General features: G+C 40.6%; 1 protein-coding gene across 3 annotated transcripts in view; it reads left to right on the top strand.

Annotated features, from left to right (window-relative positions):
• The window catches only part of MED13L (mediator complex subunit 13L), a 389999-nt gene that overhangs the window by 56347 nt on the left and 316306 nt on the right, over positions 1 to 17346 (top strand). The window lies entirely within an intron of this gene.

Genomic DNA, 17346 nt, shown 5'->3' with positions numbered 1-17346 from the left:
CATTTGTCCACTTGTTAGTGGCAAGCCATATTACTGAATGGCTAATTACAGGTTTTGAATTGCTCTAGTATATCTAGTATGGATCATTGGCACTTCCCCTGAGTAGCCGAGCCAGCAATATGGGAGTAATGATTCTACCTTGCTAGTTCCTGTTGATCAGCACTCCATTTATTTTGACTGCTGTGAGTCAGAGAAAGGGGAGTATTAGTCATGAGTGTTTCATGCTGTGTCTGATGCATGCATAGGGGTAGAATGGGAAGAGCAGTGTTGCTCTTCTTGAGAGGCACCGAAGGATACACGTTCTTCCCCGTTTCTGGAAGAAGCCATTCGGATCCCTCTTTGGAGATGGGCTGGGGGAAAGACAAAGCCAACCTTCCTAAAATCCAGTCAGTCATAATGTGTGAACAGAAAATTGAGTTGTCTGTCTGTTTCCAGTAGACTGAGGAAGCAGAACAAACATGAATGAGCCTGTTCTTAAATAAAACTGTTGCCCTTCACATTCAATTCCAGATGGTGATATTTTAAGTACAAAGTAATACGATTGGGCTGAAATATTCACTTTTACTCAAATAATACTTTGCACTTGCAGAGCTTTTTATGTGAATAACTTACAGCATTTTCCTGAGGTTAGTAAGAAACATGATTCTCTTGAAGCCCATACAGGGAAACCAAGGATTTTTGCAATATGCATACAATTAGTTTTAGTATTTTTTTTTCTTCAGTTCAATTTGAAATTAACAACAGACAGTTGCTAGGGTATTGTGGTAAGATAATTCCCTAGAGTCTATAGTCAATCATGCAACAGAATTGTTTTGATTTTTATAATTAAAGCAGTGAATTATAAATGGAAGAATTATTGCAAACATCTTTCTATTGAAAGAGCACTTCAGTCATTTCTTTGGGGACAATTTTTAAAATACAGGAGAATATTGTAACAAAAATGTATCAGGAGCCTCTTTATGAAATCCTGCTATGGCAACATGAATAGTCCTTTCCTTTCAAACATTAATTCTTAGAAATGTAAAGCCCATATATTTTTGTGCTTTGTATGAACAAAATATTTGTACTTTATTAATAAGTTGGTTTGTTGCTTGACATTTGCTCAATTTTACTTTAAAATGTATGTTGCCACATTTTGCTGTACCTTCTATCAGCCAAGGAGAACTCTAAGTCCATAAACACTGTATCACAGAATAATAGTGTTTTACAGTTCCGTTACACCTTTCATTAGAAATTCTCAAAGCACTTTGCAGACATTAATTCTTCAACACTCTTTCCAAAAAAAAGGTAAGTAGGAATTGTTGGTTCCATTTTACAAATGGAGGAACTTGTTTAAGATTAGTGAGTCAGTAGCAGATCAGGGTGTAGAAGCCATATCTCCAGGTTCCTGGTCCTTTGTTCTGTCTACTAAAACACGTTCCATGTAATACTTTGCAATGTTCCTGTTTGATGGATGAGCATAGAATGTCTTATGTCCTTTAGGGCAAGTAGATGGGGAAATATGTATTCTCTTCATCATATGCTGTTTCTCCTGTTAGAAGGGAGAATAGCTTCTCTCCTACATTCAGGGTGATGGTGTGTATGAATACCATCTGTTCCTCTTGATTGGTGGTCCCTACTCTGACTGAGCTCTGGTAGCAGTCCTGTGATCAGCACTATAGTATATGTGGGTTGAGGCAGAATAAGGAGAACTTCAGGCAAGGCACTGCCCTGTTCATTTCAGTGGTAGGACAGGAGTATTCCTTTTCAAAAGGGAAGTAATCATGTGAACTGTGGCTCTGACAGGGTTAACTCACCGCTGGTGGTGCCTCCTCCTGGGCATTCTGAGGATTAGCTTTGCTAGGTGCTGCGCCCTCCCTGTCTCATCATCCTCTTGTCCTGTGGACCCCTTTCACTCCAGGAACTGCAGCCTCCTCTTCGTGACTCTGTGTGCAACAGATCATTCCTTCCTAAGTGGAATACTTTGCATTTGTCCTGACTGGAAACTGAAGCCAGACAAATTCAAATAGAATTAAACAGAAATTTTTTTTAACAGTGAGGTTGATTAATCATTGTAATTAATTACCAACTGGTGGAGTCTCCATCTCTTGATATCTTCAAAGCAAGACTGGTTGTCTTTCTGGAAGATATGCCTTACCCCTGTATTGAACCCAGTAATTTATGTTTGGGTAACGGTGAAATTTTAATGGCTTGTGACATACATAGTGTTCTGTGTTTCTGGTTTTTATTTGTTTAAAAAAATCTGGGAAATTTTCGGTGTTTAGAAAATAAACATAAAAACTGGGATGACATCAAGTTAAAATAGTTAAAAAAAAATTGGGGAAAAAAATCAGGGAAAATGAAAAACAAAAAAGCCTTTCATAATATGCACATTTTACTACAGTATAATTGAAACATTTTGTTTTATGTACAAAGGTATTTTCTTCTCTCTCAGAGCAAGCAGTTTTTCCAGAAATTCTGGTTTGCCTAGGCTCGCATAATTTTCTTCAAAGAATCTTCACTTATGTTGAGCCTCTTGCTGTCTTGGAGGTAGTCCAACTTTGAAAATAAGCGCTCTGCCTCAATAGATCCAGTGAGTAATCTCAAAGCTTGCTGTGCAACTTTGTTGAAGTTGGGAAATGTGTCTTGATGACTGTTCCAAAAAGCCAGTATGTCCAGTTTCACAATGTCAGGGCTAGGCATGTTTATGTAAGTAGTAAATTCCCCTTTCAGATTTGAAATTCCATTTTTAGTGGCAAACGATTGAAACACTGTGGTATAACGGTCGTAATTTGCCACAAAATTCATCTTAAGGAGGAGGTGCAACACCGAGATGACATTCCAAAAAGAATCTTCAGCACCAAACATTTCGGGGTTCAGATTACAGGCCATGGTTGTTTCCAATTTCTCACTGAGCATTGTGTTGAAAGTTTCGAACACTTTTTTTGGTGTTCTTATGTTCCAGGATCAGAAGGATTTCCAAAAACAGCTGGGTTTTCTTGCTGTATGTTTCTCCTGCAGCTTTTGTGCTCAATTCAGTTGAGATTTTGGTTGTCAGGATCTGGTAAACATCTGTATTGGCAAACATGTTGGCAGTAATCAGAGAAAACATCAGTGTTAAAAATAAATATTACCTTGGTGCACAGAATCTGGTGGTCATTTGGGTTATTTACCAATCTCTTCAGAGTTTCTGCTTTAGAACCCACAGACTCTTTATGATCTAGAAGACTCATTTCATTAGAACAGGCTACATGTTATTTATTGGACAGGCAGCGAAGTACGAGCTCATCCACAGATGTGGCATAATATGGATAGGTAATCCACAGTCATCTCTACACTTGTCTCGCACTGCGCAAAACAAAGCCTTCAACTTGTTTGCATGCTTGAAAAAGGCCCCGACTCCAATGATGCAAGGTACAAGATTTCACATCTTTCATTTCTTCTGTAGTAGTAGCTGCTGACAGCTCATCGTTAATCAGATGCGCAGAACAGGTAATACACAGCAGCTTCAGTTTCTGATTGAATTTAACCATGTAGGAAGTAGAATCTATGTTAGTTGTGGCCACATTTTTCCCAAGTTAGTTGGTACATCTCAAATTCAGGCAAGTCTTACCTTACGTGGGGGTTCCGTTCCGCGGTTATCACGTAAAACGAAAACCGTGTATACTCAAAATTATACCCCCAAGCCCTTTAAACCCCACCCGCAGCTCCGGCGGCTAAGCCCAGGCAGCATTTAAAGGACTCCTCTGGGCTCCCCACCATGGTGGGGAGCCCCATGGAGCCCTTTAAATGCTGGCCCCGGCCCCGCTGCCGGAGCTGTGAGTGGGATTTAAAGGGCTCCACCGGGCTCCCCACTGCGGCAGGGAGCCCAGAGGAGCCCTTTAAATCCCGCCCGCAGCTTTGGCAGCTGGGCTGGGGCTGGCATTTAAAGGGCCCGGAACTCCACAGTGGCTGGAGCCTCAGGGCCTTTAGTTCGCCCCAGGGGCTACCAGCCACCTCTGCAACTGGGAGCCCTTTGGGTGATTTAAAGGCCCTGGGACTCCCAGCCACAGCTGGTGCCCCAGGACCTTTAAATCTCGAGGCCACACCTCTTCCACTTGAGGCCACGCCCCCCGACTCCGGCCGTACAGTGTAAAGTTGAAATTGCGCATGTTAAATGTGCGTAAGTTGCGACAGACCTATATGTCCATTATTGCTGTGTTGACAAAATGAGGAGTCAGCAGAGGGGATGAATGTCACAACAGCAGAAGACAATGCTGGCTTATTCACTTTGAAATTAAAAAAACTAGAAAAGGCCAATAACTGGATGGTCCAAAGCATCTGGAAACTTGTCAAAATCATAGTAGACACTACATTTCCGTCAATTAGTATCTAAACTGATGGAACAGAAGCATCATCATTTTCTTTCAAATACTTGTGATTGAGGTTGTCTACATTAGGAAGGGTTTTTACTGCTATATGGTATTGTCACACAGTCACCAAAAGGCCCCTCTGCAATTAACAGCAGTTGTGTGGCAAAACAAAGAGCACACACAAATTCATTGACACAGTCGTGCTGTGTCCTCTTTCATTAAAGCCCCGGGGAAAGCTTCTGATGTAGTCTGTTTATCCGAAAGCTCACTTTCTTCTTTAAGCTTCTTGTGTTGCTTGTTTTCAAGGTGCTGTTTTATTCTGTCAGCACGAGCACTGACCTCAGTGCTGCAGTACTTGTAGTGCAATGCATCCTCTTCACTCCCATCTTTACTTTACTTGAAAATTTCTAAGCACTGCTTTTCTTGTTGGCATTCAGGTGTAGATTTGTTTTCACCTCATGTTTACCTTTTTACTTTATCTGTGGAGGATTGATTGTTTAAATTCGGTGCTGCACTAAATGGACATAAAGAACTAGGTGGGCAGTGTCTCCTTGGGAGCCAATCATAACACGATATTAAAGTTGTTTGATTTTGCCAACCTCCACTGTGTGTGTGTTTTACACGGCGGAACTGCTTAAATCTTAGAGCTGCAGGACACAGTTGTGTAAAACATTAGTTTTTTAACAAAAATAAGTACCTGAAAAATATTGATTAGATTTATAAATGGATGTAAATCCATAAAAACTGAACTTCCATAACAAAAAAATAACCCTGATAATTTATCAGTGAAAGTTGGTAAAAACTGAAAACACAGAACACTGGATATTCAGGAGCTCAGACTAGATGGTCCATTCTATCCTTCAGCTCTATGAATCAACATTAATTTTTTAGATAAGATTAACCAGCTGTGTAAAACTCACATAAATAATTGTTTTGTATACTAAAACAGCTGTTGATTATGAAAATCTCTGGTGAAGGGCACTATGAGCAATAGCAAGAAATACAGAAAAGATATCCTACAAAGCAATTGTTCCTGGCTAAAAGAGTGAAAAAATGGATTTTAGATTGTTTTGGTAAGAATCACCAACCACAATGTCGATAAACAGCAAGGGAGTGTAAACTAGCTAAATACAACATTTTAGTAACCCTTTAAAATGAATAATATCACACTGATTCATTTATTACAGTTCATTTACTGTAAGAATGTTTGATTTTTAGTTTTTTTTTAATTTAAGCCATTCTGAAAAATAGTTATTTATATAGGTTAGTTTTTTTTCCGCACTAACTATACAGAGCTAAATTATTAGATTCTCTAATGCTGGAGACATTGTCATATTTTGTAGAATTGCCCTTGTTTTCAATTCTTGGAGAAAGTGGCCTTTTAGACTGCTTTAATTTATCAGTTCTCCTAATCCACTGTTGTTTCTCTTTTTTGAGGGCAGTTTTGGATAGTTCTTCTTTGAGTAATGGTCTCAGTATGGATTCCAGACATGGGGAGCGCATGCGCGCCATGTGCCACAGCTGTTTGTATTAGTGTCCATTGGCCTGCATGTGTATCGGCTGCGTGGTATGTTTGAGGCTTTAAGAGGCTGTGTGTGTCAATGTTGCTCTAGTTCTCTCTTACTGCCACATGAACTGACTTGGAACCCTTCCTCCTCCTTGTTCTTAGCCCGCTAAGAGAATCTTGTCCTTTCCTTCTGAACTTCTGTAAATAGTTTTTCTAGTTGTCAGCTGGTTTTTATTTAGCTAGATCTCCCTGGTGGACTTTCCCCCCTTTCGGGACACTCCCCCTGTCCCAGGGACTATGCCCTGGCAAGCTAGCTTCAAAAACTGCTTCGTGTCCACACTTCTGTGTGAGCAATGAGCACCAACGCTGCCTCAGTTGTCTGTGAAGCCCACATCATTGCCTTCTGCTCCATCTGCTGCTTGCTCCCACCTCAAACTTGGGATGCTAGGGAGCTTCGCCTCCACAGATACCTGATGGGGAGGCTATGGGCTCACATGTGCCATCAGATGTCGCTCCACCAGACAATGCACATCACCAATGGTCAGTGCTTCGGGCCTTTCCTGAGCAGCACCAGCGATATCAACACAACTGCCAAAGCCCCACTGTGAACATAAGAAACATGGACATGTGCATAAGGGCAGCTCCCCAACAGGGACCACTTCTAAGTGCAGCGTTTCCTCCCTGAGCTGCGCCAGGTCGGGTGAGAAGTTGTGCATCAACGTGACTGCTCCACATCCTAAGAAATCTTGTACAGAGAATAAGTCCAAGCACTGCCAGTGCTGCCTCCAGCCACAGTAAGCAGTTCACCGTCTTCACCTCTGGCACTGTAGACACCTATGGTTGTGCTCATGCTGCCGTATGCTGGCTCCGCTCTGTGCTCTGGGTCTCCGACTGCCTTGAGGTCTCCATCTCCAGTGGATGAACTGCTCTTGCTCCAGCAGCACCCTGCTGTTCTCTGCCTTGCACTGCCGGTATCACCAGTAGCTGAACCTCACCTGTTACAGGAGCACCCTGTTCTGCCCTGTCTCTTGCCAGTGGCACTGATGGGACCGATGGCCCTGTCTCTACCAGGCCCATCCTCAGATTCTCAGTGGTCCTCTGAGCCAGACCCCACATTCTCTCCTGCGCATTCTTATAGCCCAGACCTTCGGTGCTAGCCTAATCTGCTTGTGTATGGCCCTTCCGCCGAGGCATGGTTTCATGATGTCCAGTGACCTGTATGCCTGGCCTACTGGCCTGCTTGGGATCCTTTCCGGGACTGCAGGAGACCTATGCTGCCACATCACCGGCCATTCCCTGCTCATGCCACCTCTCCTGCTATCTATGACAAACTCCAGATGTCACAGCATGACTGCCACCGCAGTCTTTTCTGGAGCTTCCTCGTCCCCGGACGACGTGCTCATCCCACCCTCACCTTCCCCTACCCGACAACCATAGTCAGTACCAAGACATGCTTTGCCGCATGACTGCGGCTCTCAACCTTCTAGTGCAAGATGTTCAGGACCCACAGAAACAGTTCCTGATCATCCTGCAACCTTCTGGGCCTTCTTGCACTGCTTTCCCTATTCACGAAGCCATCTTACAACCAGCCCAAGTGGTCTGGCATACCCGGGCTTCCTGTGCCCCTACCCTGAAGCAGGTAAAATGCCTTAACTTCATACCGTCAAAGGATACAGATTTCCGCTTTTCCCACCGGCACCCAACTCACTCGTGGTTCATGCGGCGACCAAGCGTGCCTGGCAGCAATACTTCAAGGCCACCACCCCTAATCGGGTGGCGAAGAAATTTAACCTTGGTGGGACAGTCCTACTACCAGTTCTAGGTTTCTCCCCTTTGAGATCGCCACTGCTCCCCACTTCTTCACAAAGGTCTTCATGGTCGTTGCAGCCTACATGCACTGTCTAGGTCACTCCCTATTCCCCTAGCTGGACAACTCGCTACCTCATAATCACTATCCAGACCCTCCACGACCTCCTCACCAGCCTGGGGATCTGCATCAATGAGGACAAGTTGGTTCTCATTCCTGTCAGCACGCTCACCTTCATAGGGGCTTTTCTGGACTCTAGTGTAGCCCGAGTCTTTCTCTGATCAAACCTATTTGCTGCCATCACCTTGCTCATTTTGCAGTTACATTGCCATTTGTGTACACACATCCGGTAGTGCCTCTTCCTCCTTCGCCACATGGCAGCCTGCACCTTGGCCAAACTGTATGCCCACCTGCATATGAGCTGCCTCTAACTGTGGCGCCTGTCGGTTTACAACCTGCAGTTGGACCACCTGGGCAAACTGGTCATGCTCCCCACCTCAAGCCATCCTAAGTCCTGTTCTGCACCTCATACCACTCTCACCATGTACGCCTCGCTCGTGGGTTGGGCTCTGGTTGCCCAGGGAATCAGATGCATAGCAACATCAGGGAACTACAGGTCGCCCGCCTTGTTTACCAGACATTCCTGCAGCTTATCAGATTTTGACACATTCAGCAGCTCTCCAACAATATGACAGCAATTGTGTGTAAATGTACACCTCTGGAACTGGTGCCTCAGGCATGGAGTCACCCTTCATGCCATGTACCAACAACTGCCTAGTGGACATGCTCAGCTTCTTCTTCCATGCCAACCATGAATGGGAGCTGCATGACCCTATCCTCTGCTTGGTCTTTTGTCAGTGGGGCATGCTGCATTGGGACTCTCAAAGAGTGCTGCAAACCACAAACTCTCCTGCTTCTGCTCAAGAGGAGCCAGCAGGGTGGGCTCTCAGAGCGACACACTTACTTTACCTTGGATCACCAATCTCCACTATGTTTTCCCACCCATTCTGCTATTCCCACAAGTGCTCTGTGAGGTGCAGCGGGACGGAGTGATGATTATACTTGTAGCTCCCTTTTGGCTCCTCCAGTACCGATTCATCAAACTCCTTTACCTCTCAGCCTGTCCCTGCTCCGCCTCCCCACCCTCCTGGATCACCTCGCACAAGTGCATGTCTGTCTCCAGCATTGCAACCTGAACCTGCTTCACCTCACAGCCTGGATGGGGCTTATGTGTAGACAGGATATGCTCTGTGCCAGTGTGTGACATCCTTACAAACAGCAGCAGGCATTCCATCTACCAGGGCTTGCTACCATGCAGAGTGGCGATACTTCACAGCTTGGGCACACGGCCATCACTACCCCCTGGACTCTTATCTCCATTCCTGCTTTCCTTGACCACCTTCTCTATCTTAAGCTGCCGGGCCTTGCCCATTTCTTCATCCACATCTATCTAGCAGCACTCAGCGCCTTCCTCCCTCCTGTAGATGATTTCTCCGCCTTCTGTCACCTGACCACAGTCCACTTCCTTTTTCTCCTCAATACTGTCCCATCAGTCTGGAAGCCTGCCCCTTTTTGGGACTTGAACTTCGTCCTCTCTGCCCTCACTAAGGCACCCTTCAAGCCCTTTGCGCTCAGCTCTCTTGCCCACCTCTCTATGAAGGTGATCTCCTGGGTAGCTATCACCCCGGTGTGGTGGGTTAGCGAGCTGGCAGCTGTTGTGGCTGACCTGCCCTTTACTGTCTTCCACAAAGACAGTCTCTCTGGGCCTCCACCCTAAATTTCTCCTCTCTGTTTCATCTCAACCAATCTATCTACCTTCCAGTTTTCTACTCCTAACCACACATCTCTCCCAGGGTGCACATGTTACATTCTCTTGATGTCCACTATGTGCTGGCCTTCTGTCTCCAGTGCACCCGCGCCTTCCGGGCCTCACCCAGACTCTTCCTCGCCATTGTGGAGTTCTGCTGGGGATGCACCCTCTCCTCATAGTGCCTATGTAAATGGATCTCCCATTGCATCATGGTGTGCTATGCTCTTTCTCATGTGTCTCCGCCCTTTGGAGTCACGGCCCGTTCCATGTGGACGCATGCCACCAAGTCCACCAGCTGTGACCGATGTGGCGGTTGACCGCACCATCCTACAGAGTCTACCCTCCAGTGAGCCCTTGTGCCCACATCCATGCCGAACACTGCTCACTGTGAAGACCATGCCTGGAATCCATAAAGGGACCATCACTTGAAGAAGAAAAGGAGGTTATTTACTGTAATTGGAGGTTCTTCAAGATGTGCGGTCCCTGTTTGGATTCCAATACTCGCCCTCAATTCCCTCTGCTGCAGGCTCCTTTGCTTACCTGTAAGAGGGACTTTGAGCAGCATTGACCTGCACAGCCTCTTAAAACCTTGGACGCACCACGCAGCTAGCACGTACAGGTAAATGGACACTACCAAATAGTTCTGGCACATGGCACACATGCATGCTCCATGTCTGGACTCCAAATAGGGATCACACATCTCAAAGAACGTCCAGTTACAGTAAGTCACCTTCTTTTTCATAGTCTGACATTTTTGCAAAGGGTGTGGTGCAGTGTTTGTGTGCAAGTCGAAGAGCTGGAGAAATATGGATGTAATTTGATATGGCGTTAGAAGCCAAGCTTTCTGCAAGGTGTACAAAACTGGAAGACTGGAAAGAGAAGAGGCATAATTGTTTTATATCTGTAGGCTCTCAGGGAATTAGAGCAGAGAGAGGTTATCTGTTCTCTACAAGTGACACTTTGGCTCTATGAACTCAAAATCTAAGTTCATGATGTTATTCAGTAATACAATTATGCCATATATAATTTCCCTATTTCATCATTTTGTTGTAGAGGATTGCAGTAATGTTATGCAGTATGTACCATTTTTAAAATTTAAACAAAATATTACTCTGTAAATTTGTGTTTTAAATGATTGCTAGTAATTTATTTTAAATTATTAGAATAAAACTGTCAAGTCTTATCTGGTCCGTATTTGGCTTTGATCTCTTGTAATAGCAGAATTGTATTTAAAAACAATTCTTTTTGGTTTTGTTTTCTAAAGATATGTTTGATGTAGCTATTAGATTGTCTGTCTGTCTGTAATTATGTTTTTGTAAAGAAGTTGAGGAAAAATGTTCTTCAAAATAATTAATTGAGTCTTCAGTTTTACCATAAATGGCCATGGAAGATGGAATGATTCCTTTTTATTGGTGCAAAATAAAGTTTGACAGTATTCATGAAAAATGCTCATATAGACATATACTATTACCTCATAGGGTGAATGACCTTGACTGTCCTAACATACATTATAAATTGCTAGTGCAACACAATATAGCTATACTGAAATGATTAGCTAGAGGTTGCTTGAACGAAAATGTCTTAATGTGAAGGCCATGAATGTTCATTGTAGATTCAGATTGACAGATAGCTTTAATTGAGCTTTGGATCTTCTCTACCTGGAAGTCCTGAATTAATTACTGGCTACTTTCAGCAACACCGTAACAGACTAAATGGTAAGATGAAATTACATTATTTGGATAATATTTTCACTTCCATCTCTATATAACAGGAGTCGGCAACCTTTCAGAAGTGGTGTGCCGAGTCTTCATTCATTCACTCTAATTTAAGGTTTCTTGTGCCAGTAATACATTTTAACGTTTTTAGAAGGTCTCTTTCTATAATATATAACTAAACTATTGTTGTATGTAAAGTAAATCAGGTTTTTAAAATGTTTAAGAAGCTTTATTTAAAATTAAATAAAAATGCAGAGCCCCCTGGACTGGTGACCAGGACCCGGGCAGTGTGAGTGCCACTGAAAATCAGCTTATGTGCCGCAGGTTGCCTATCCTTGCTATATAATTAATATGTAAACTATTTTTGCTTTTGGCAGGCATCTAATTTTCTTTGACACAGGTATCAACATGTGCTTTTATTAGGAAATAAAATTTATCTAATTTTTAAACCTTTGGAATATAAATTATTAGTGTTTTTGCTTGTGTAGTAGCTACGCATGGAGTAAAATATCATTTTGTTTGTAGTACACATTGCACACTCAAATAGTTTAGGAAAAAATTCATCCTATTGAACTAAATAGTAACTCTCTTCATCAAATCAGAAGTAATATTTACAGAGAGAAGTTGACCCCTATGCAGGACTAATTTGTTTAATCCCACTTCTGTTCCACCCCGCATACCCATTCCCACTGGTTCCTGCGTTGTTTCTTGCATTTTTATCCTGTTTTCACCCACAAAAACCTTAGACCCTGCACATCTGGCAAGAGAGACAGGTTCCCCCATGCTACTAAAAGTTAAAAAACAACAACAAAAAACTGTCAGTTTAGAATGGAATTCAGACACAATTTTTACCACTAAACAAATTAATAATAATAATAACAATAAGTTGCTTATACCAAGAAAAAATACTTTAACTTCTATTATAAGAGGCATCAGATCTCTGTCTATTTCTTGCTGAAATGTAAGTATGAAAACCTTTATTTAAAAAAAAGAAATCTTGCTTTACATTGCAGAAATTCTATTTATGACTGACTGACAAGAGAATTAGTGTTTTTCTGCAAATTACTGCAGTCTGGTTTTTTTGACCACCCACTCCAGCCCACAACAAAGTATATTTTACCTGCTCCACTATTATAGTTAGTGGGACCCGAGGGATCCCAGTCCCACTACAGGGCTCTGTTGTGAAGCTCTCCTGTTGCTTTCCTCTCCAAGCCTTCCTGCCTTTAAACTTTCACGTCATATATTGTATTTCTCTGAGTTAGGTTGTAAGTTTTCGGGGAAAGGGTCTTGTCTTTTCATGTAATTTGTAATTAATATTTTGATATATTATGCTGTGTAGGGTTGGTTTAAGCAATCTGGTGGAGAGTCTTCCTCAGCAGTGTGAAAAAGAATTAAGATACATTTTAAAAAATTCATAAGGTGGAAACTTTAAACAAATGTTCCAAACAGACTAAAAATCTAAAACTGTGTTGTTGTTGCTGTCTTTACCTTAAGGCATGCTACTCTTCATTTTGCCTGTTTCAGGTTACTGTTTTGTTAATTTTTGTTATGATAATGTCTATAGCTCTCAACTGTGATCTGGGCTTCATTATGTTACACTCTGTACAAACAGCTAAAGAGTTTATAATCACCAGAAGCGTTTATAATCTGAATAGACAAGACATAGGATAGGAAGGGAAACTAAGGCATAGAGAAGTGGAAAATCTTGTCCAAGGTCATACAGCAGGTCAGTCAAAGACATGGGAATAGAATCCACTGGACCGTGTTTTGTTTCTAAGAAGAATTGACTGAGGTGAGCATCTTTGAAGGAAAAAAAAAGTTTTTGTCTGAAAATCTGAATAAAATTTAATTATCATTCATGCTCAATTCTCCCTCTCTGATTTTGGAGAGATTCAGAAAATACTTTACTGGATATTTTTAATTAGCTTTTACTAGGGGCTAGGATTGGAGAGTGAGTGGGAGAAAGGTGTGGCAATTAGGGAGAAAAATTCCTTGCCTGCCTGATGATTACCACTTCACACTTTCAAAATGAACAAGCCTTGAAATGGTGACTGTGTCAATCTTATTTCCCTATAATAGAGGGGTGCCTGACTCCTCTCCTCTGGATGAGTCAAATCTTTAATAGTATGAGAATTCTTGTCTGGTTTTGTCCTGGAATCATGGACTTAAGTAGTGAGCCATTGAGAAAGATATCCTCAGAAAACAAGAGATACAGATAAACTGTGTTATTTTTATGCTTAAGAGCTGTTTGGGACTAGGCCTCATTACCATTGGGAGATTTCCCTCTGCTGGAGGTATTTTATTGATTTCTCTCTGGCTACTTCTAAACAATAATTTTCAGAGTTGATTTTTATCCTGTAACTGAAAGATAATCTAGAAAAGCCAACTTTGATGTTGGAATGTAACAATAGCCAAATGGCAGATATTACCAAAAACACTTCACATGGAAGATTTCTCCAACAACTTTGTGAAATTACTCAGTTGGATACTCTGCTATTTTCTCAATATGCTTCTGGGAAACAAAGATAAAGATTTCCATCAGGTATACATAATGTAAGTTTAAAAAAAAAAAAGTATTGCTCTCAGTACCTGATTAAGAGAATGTTTTGGATCAAAAGGGAAAATAATGCAGTCTCCAATCTTTCACCACTACATGCATTGATACTTCTGGTATATGGAGTTTATCAGTGAATATAGTTGGTTTTCCTTTCAGAATCAAAATGTTGGCAAGTCTGTGATTATAGTCTCTCTGAAAGATTTTTATTTGGTTTTCTTTTAACTTGTACTATATAATGAACGTAATGCACTGAACAAAAGTTGGAAATAAATTCCTGAATTTAAAAAAGGGGAAAATACAAGATCTGAAGGAGAGTTATACTACTTATAAATGAGACAATCAACCTGAAAAAGTGGGTCTTACACAGAAGTATTGTGTTTAAAAGCTATATTGGAAGAAATAGCTGTTTTTATTTTAGATTTTCACCTAAATTTAGTTGATTTGGCTTAATTAACTCATGATTAGCTGACAGAAAACCAGAGACTTTAGTTGTTGATGCAGGAAGTAATTATGGTGGTTATTTGATATTTGGATGGGCAGCTTTTTATAAATCTCAGTGAAATACAATGCTGCTTTAACTGGGTAAACAGTATAGGAATGTAGAAGTATCTGCAAACTGATCAAGATTGCATGATTCATTATTACATTAGTTTAGAATCTCTTTATTGTTCAAATTGCTTTGCAGTTTTCTGTCATCATTTCTTTGTTTTGATGGGATTAAATAATTATGCCTACAATTTGTCACTGGTAACTGGTTTGATAAAAGCAGTTTGTAAATTCTGGCCTTCGCTGTTTTAGGAAAAAAATGCTTTGTGTTGCAATTTTCAAATCTCAGTTCATATATTTAGATGGTCTTCTAAGGGAAGTGGGAATATGGAAGCAAATTATAAATACTGAGCTCAGAGCTTTCCCTTGAGACTGTATGTAGAAGAAAGTAGAATTTAGATTGAAGCAGAGAAAGAAATGTTAAAACAGCTACCTAGACAAATTATTTTATTGCAAAATTAGGTATATGTCTGGTAATGTTGAACTTCCCGTCTTTTAGCATGTTAACTTAAAGGCATCAGTTGAGGATTACTAAGTATTGTTTTGGAGCTTAGTTACTGTGAACTTTACAGTGCTGAATATATTTAAGCTTTTTTAAATGTTACATTATGAAGGCCTATTGGTACTTGTAACTTGGTTACTAATATCTTTGTTACAAGGCATAATTTTGTAATGTTTAAAAATGAAAGTGGGGTGCTGGAGGTTGTAACCTATTTTTTTTATAGAAAATGTGTACAGGGACTGTCATTTTTTTCCCTTTTATCAAGGGAATCTGCTGGACACTCAGGCTTGAAAATGCTCTGCTTTCCTACTGTTTCCTAATATGAGGCTGGCAAGGAGTTTTTTTCATTATTTGCTGCAGTGCTCACTAAAATTAAATGCTGTTTCTTGCTGTTTAACATACACCTCTACCTTGATATGCTGTTGTCCTGGGGAGCCAAAAAATCTAACTGCGTTATATTGAACTTGATTTGATCCGCCAGAGCGTGCAGCCGCGTCCCCCCGGAGTGCTGTTTTACTGTGTTATATCCGAATTCATGTTATATCGGGTGGCGTTATAACGGGGTAGAGGTGTCGTATAATTTTGAATATGGCATTTCCTCAGTGTTGCAGCTGGCTATCCTATCACAGCAATTTACTAAACTTTCTCATTACCGAGATGTGGATGCTTCTGCATGTGATGATAGTTCATATTTAACAAAATATTTGCCAAGTATTTGACCTGCCTGGATACATGACTCTTATAGTGTACTGCACTGTTGTGAGGCCAAGATGTAATGGGTATATAAGATAAGGACACAGTCATCTTTAGCACAAACTAGAGGAACATTTATAAGATTTACAAAAACATTTAGCGTTTTACACCTCTTAAAAGCACTCTAATAGATTGCTCTGACAAATGGCTTTCATGCATTTAAGGGGGCTCAATGTGGTGGAACCTGTTGTTGCTGGTTTGCTGCCTAGGCATCTTTAATTTTTGCCTGACCCGTCATGACCCCTGCTCTTCCACCCACCCCACCTTACAGGAGGCACTTTGTGACTTTTTTGCTTTTAACTTTTTTCCTGTAGTTTTGTGCTTATGTTGTCTTTGCTTCTGTCTTGGAAAATACCCCTTAAACACAAAATTGGGATTGCATGGGCTGTGATAACCGTAGTGTTTGCACAGTGGGTGGGTCTCTGGTCTTACAAAGGCCAGGGGCAGGAGCTGCTGGCTATACTTATTCTTGAATTCAGTGGCTCTGGCATACTGTATAAATACTGTAAAGAGTTTCTGGATGCTATTCCAGCATATAAAATTGAGTAGCCACACTGAAGGCAAGAGGCCTGTACTACTGGCCTTTAGATGAAGAAGGTGAAATCTATATCCCCTGCATTTAATCCACTAAAAACACAGTTAGGCAGGCTTTACACTGGTGAAGTGTCACTTATATTGATTAAAATTATGATAATCAAGCTTTTTCTGATATATTTAAATATTTTGGATATTATTGGTAGTTTTATATTCAAATTAGATTTTTGTCTGGAATCATTGGTGGGTGGAGACTTTTTTTTAAAAAAACATTTGTGAAGAGAACATCGAAGTATTCTGACAGTTCTTATATCTTGAAAAAAAATAAAGTTAACAGTTAGAAAAATACTTTGAGTACTGAATTTTTGTCAAGTACCAGAAAGCACAGAATATACTGGACTGAAATATTGCAGTGTTAGCACAAATTGTCTGATGTAAAAAGCATGTTTTTGTTGTAAACATTGGCTGGTTCAGCAGGTTGTTGGTTTTACAGAAGTGCACTAAACAATATTGGACTAGAGTAATATTAAATAATTGTCTTTCAATGTGTGTTGTCTCCAAAAAAAAATTGAAGTTGTTGAATGTAGGTAACAAATGAACTGAACTGCTTTATTTCTGTGTTGAAAAGACAAACAGACCTTCTAGTTTTTATATATCCTGCTTTGGATTAATATTTTTTTGTGTTATAACTGTTCTTTATTTTATGCAAGGAATAATATTAAAGTATGCTTCTGTAAATTTCTTTTGATTTGTTTTTAAATAAGCTATAATTTCTCTTCATCTTAAATGTTATGTTCATTTTAGCATTGGCACTCTGCTGTGTATGGTATTGAAGTGTTTCAAGTGACTGTAATCACAACAGCACTGGTAAAAGAGCAACTTAAGTAAACATTTTCCAGAAATTTAAAGTAGTGTGTAAAGTTTAAATATTTCCAAAATTTAAGTGCTTTTATACAGAACACTTTTAATCCACTGAATGAGAAGATTGTATTTTTGCAGTGTATTGTCTTAAAGTCATAATTTTGTGACTGTACTTTAATGTCTTGGATATGTGGATATAGAATAGTGCACACAAATATAGATATATTATCGGTTTATTCACAAATATACAAGTCATGATCAGAATTTACGATGTTCTGACTATATAATATGATTTATATATTTTTGAATTTGTTTTAAACCTTGTCTATCCCTTCCCTAACCCTTCCTTTGTCTGTTATCTTCATTTTCTATACTTGTCTGATATACAATACAAACTGTTTGGGGCTTCTTTTTTTCTGAGTG

Source organism: Gopherus flavomarginatus, chromosome 15, assembly GCF_025201925.1.
Source record: "Gopherus flavomarginatus isolate rGopFla2 chromosome 15, rGopFla2.mat.asm, whole genome shotgun sequence".
NCBI classification, from domain to species: domain Eukaryota; kingdom Metazoa; phylum Chordata; order Testudines; family Testudinidae; genus Gopherus; species Gopherus flavomarginatus.
Note: the sequence above shows the minus strand (reverse complement) of the source record. Positions and strands in the feature narration are given on the sequence as shown.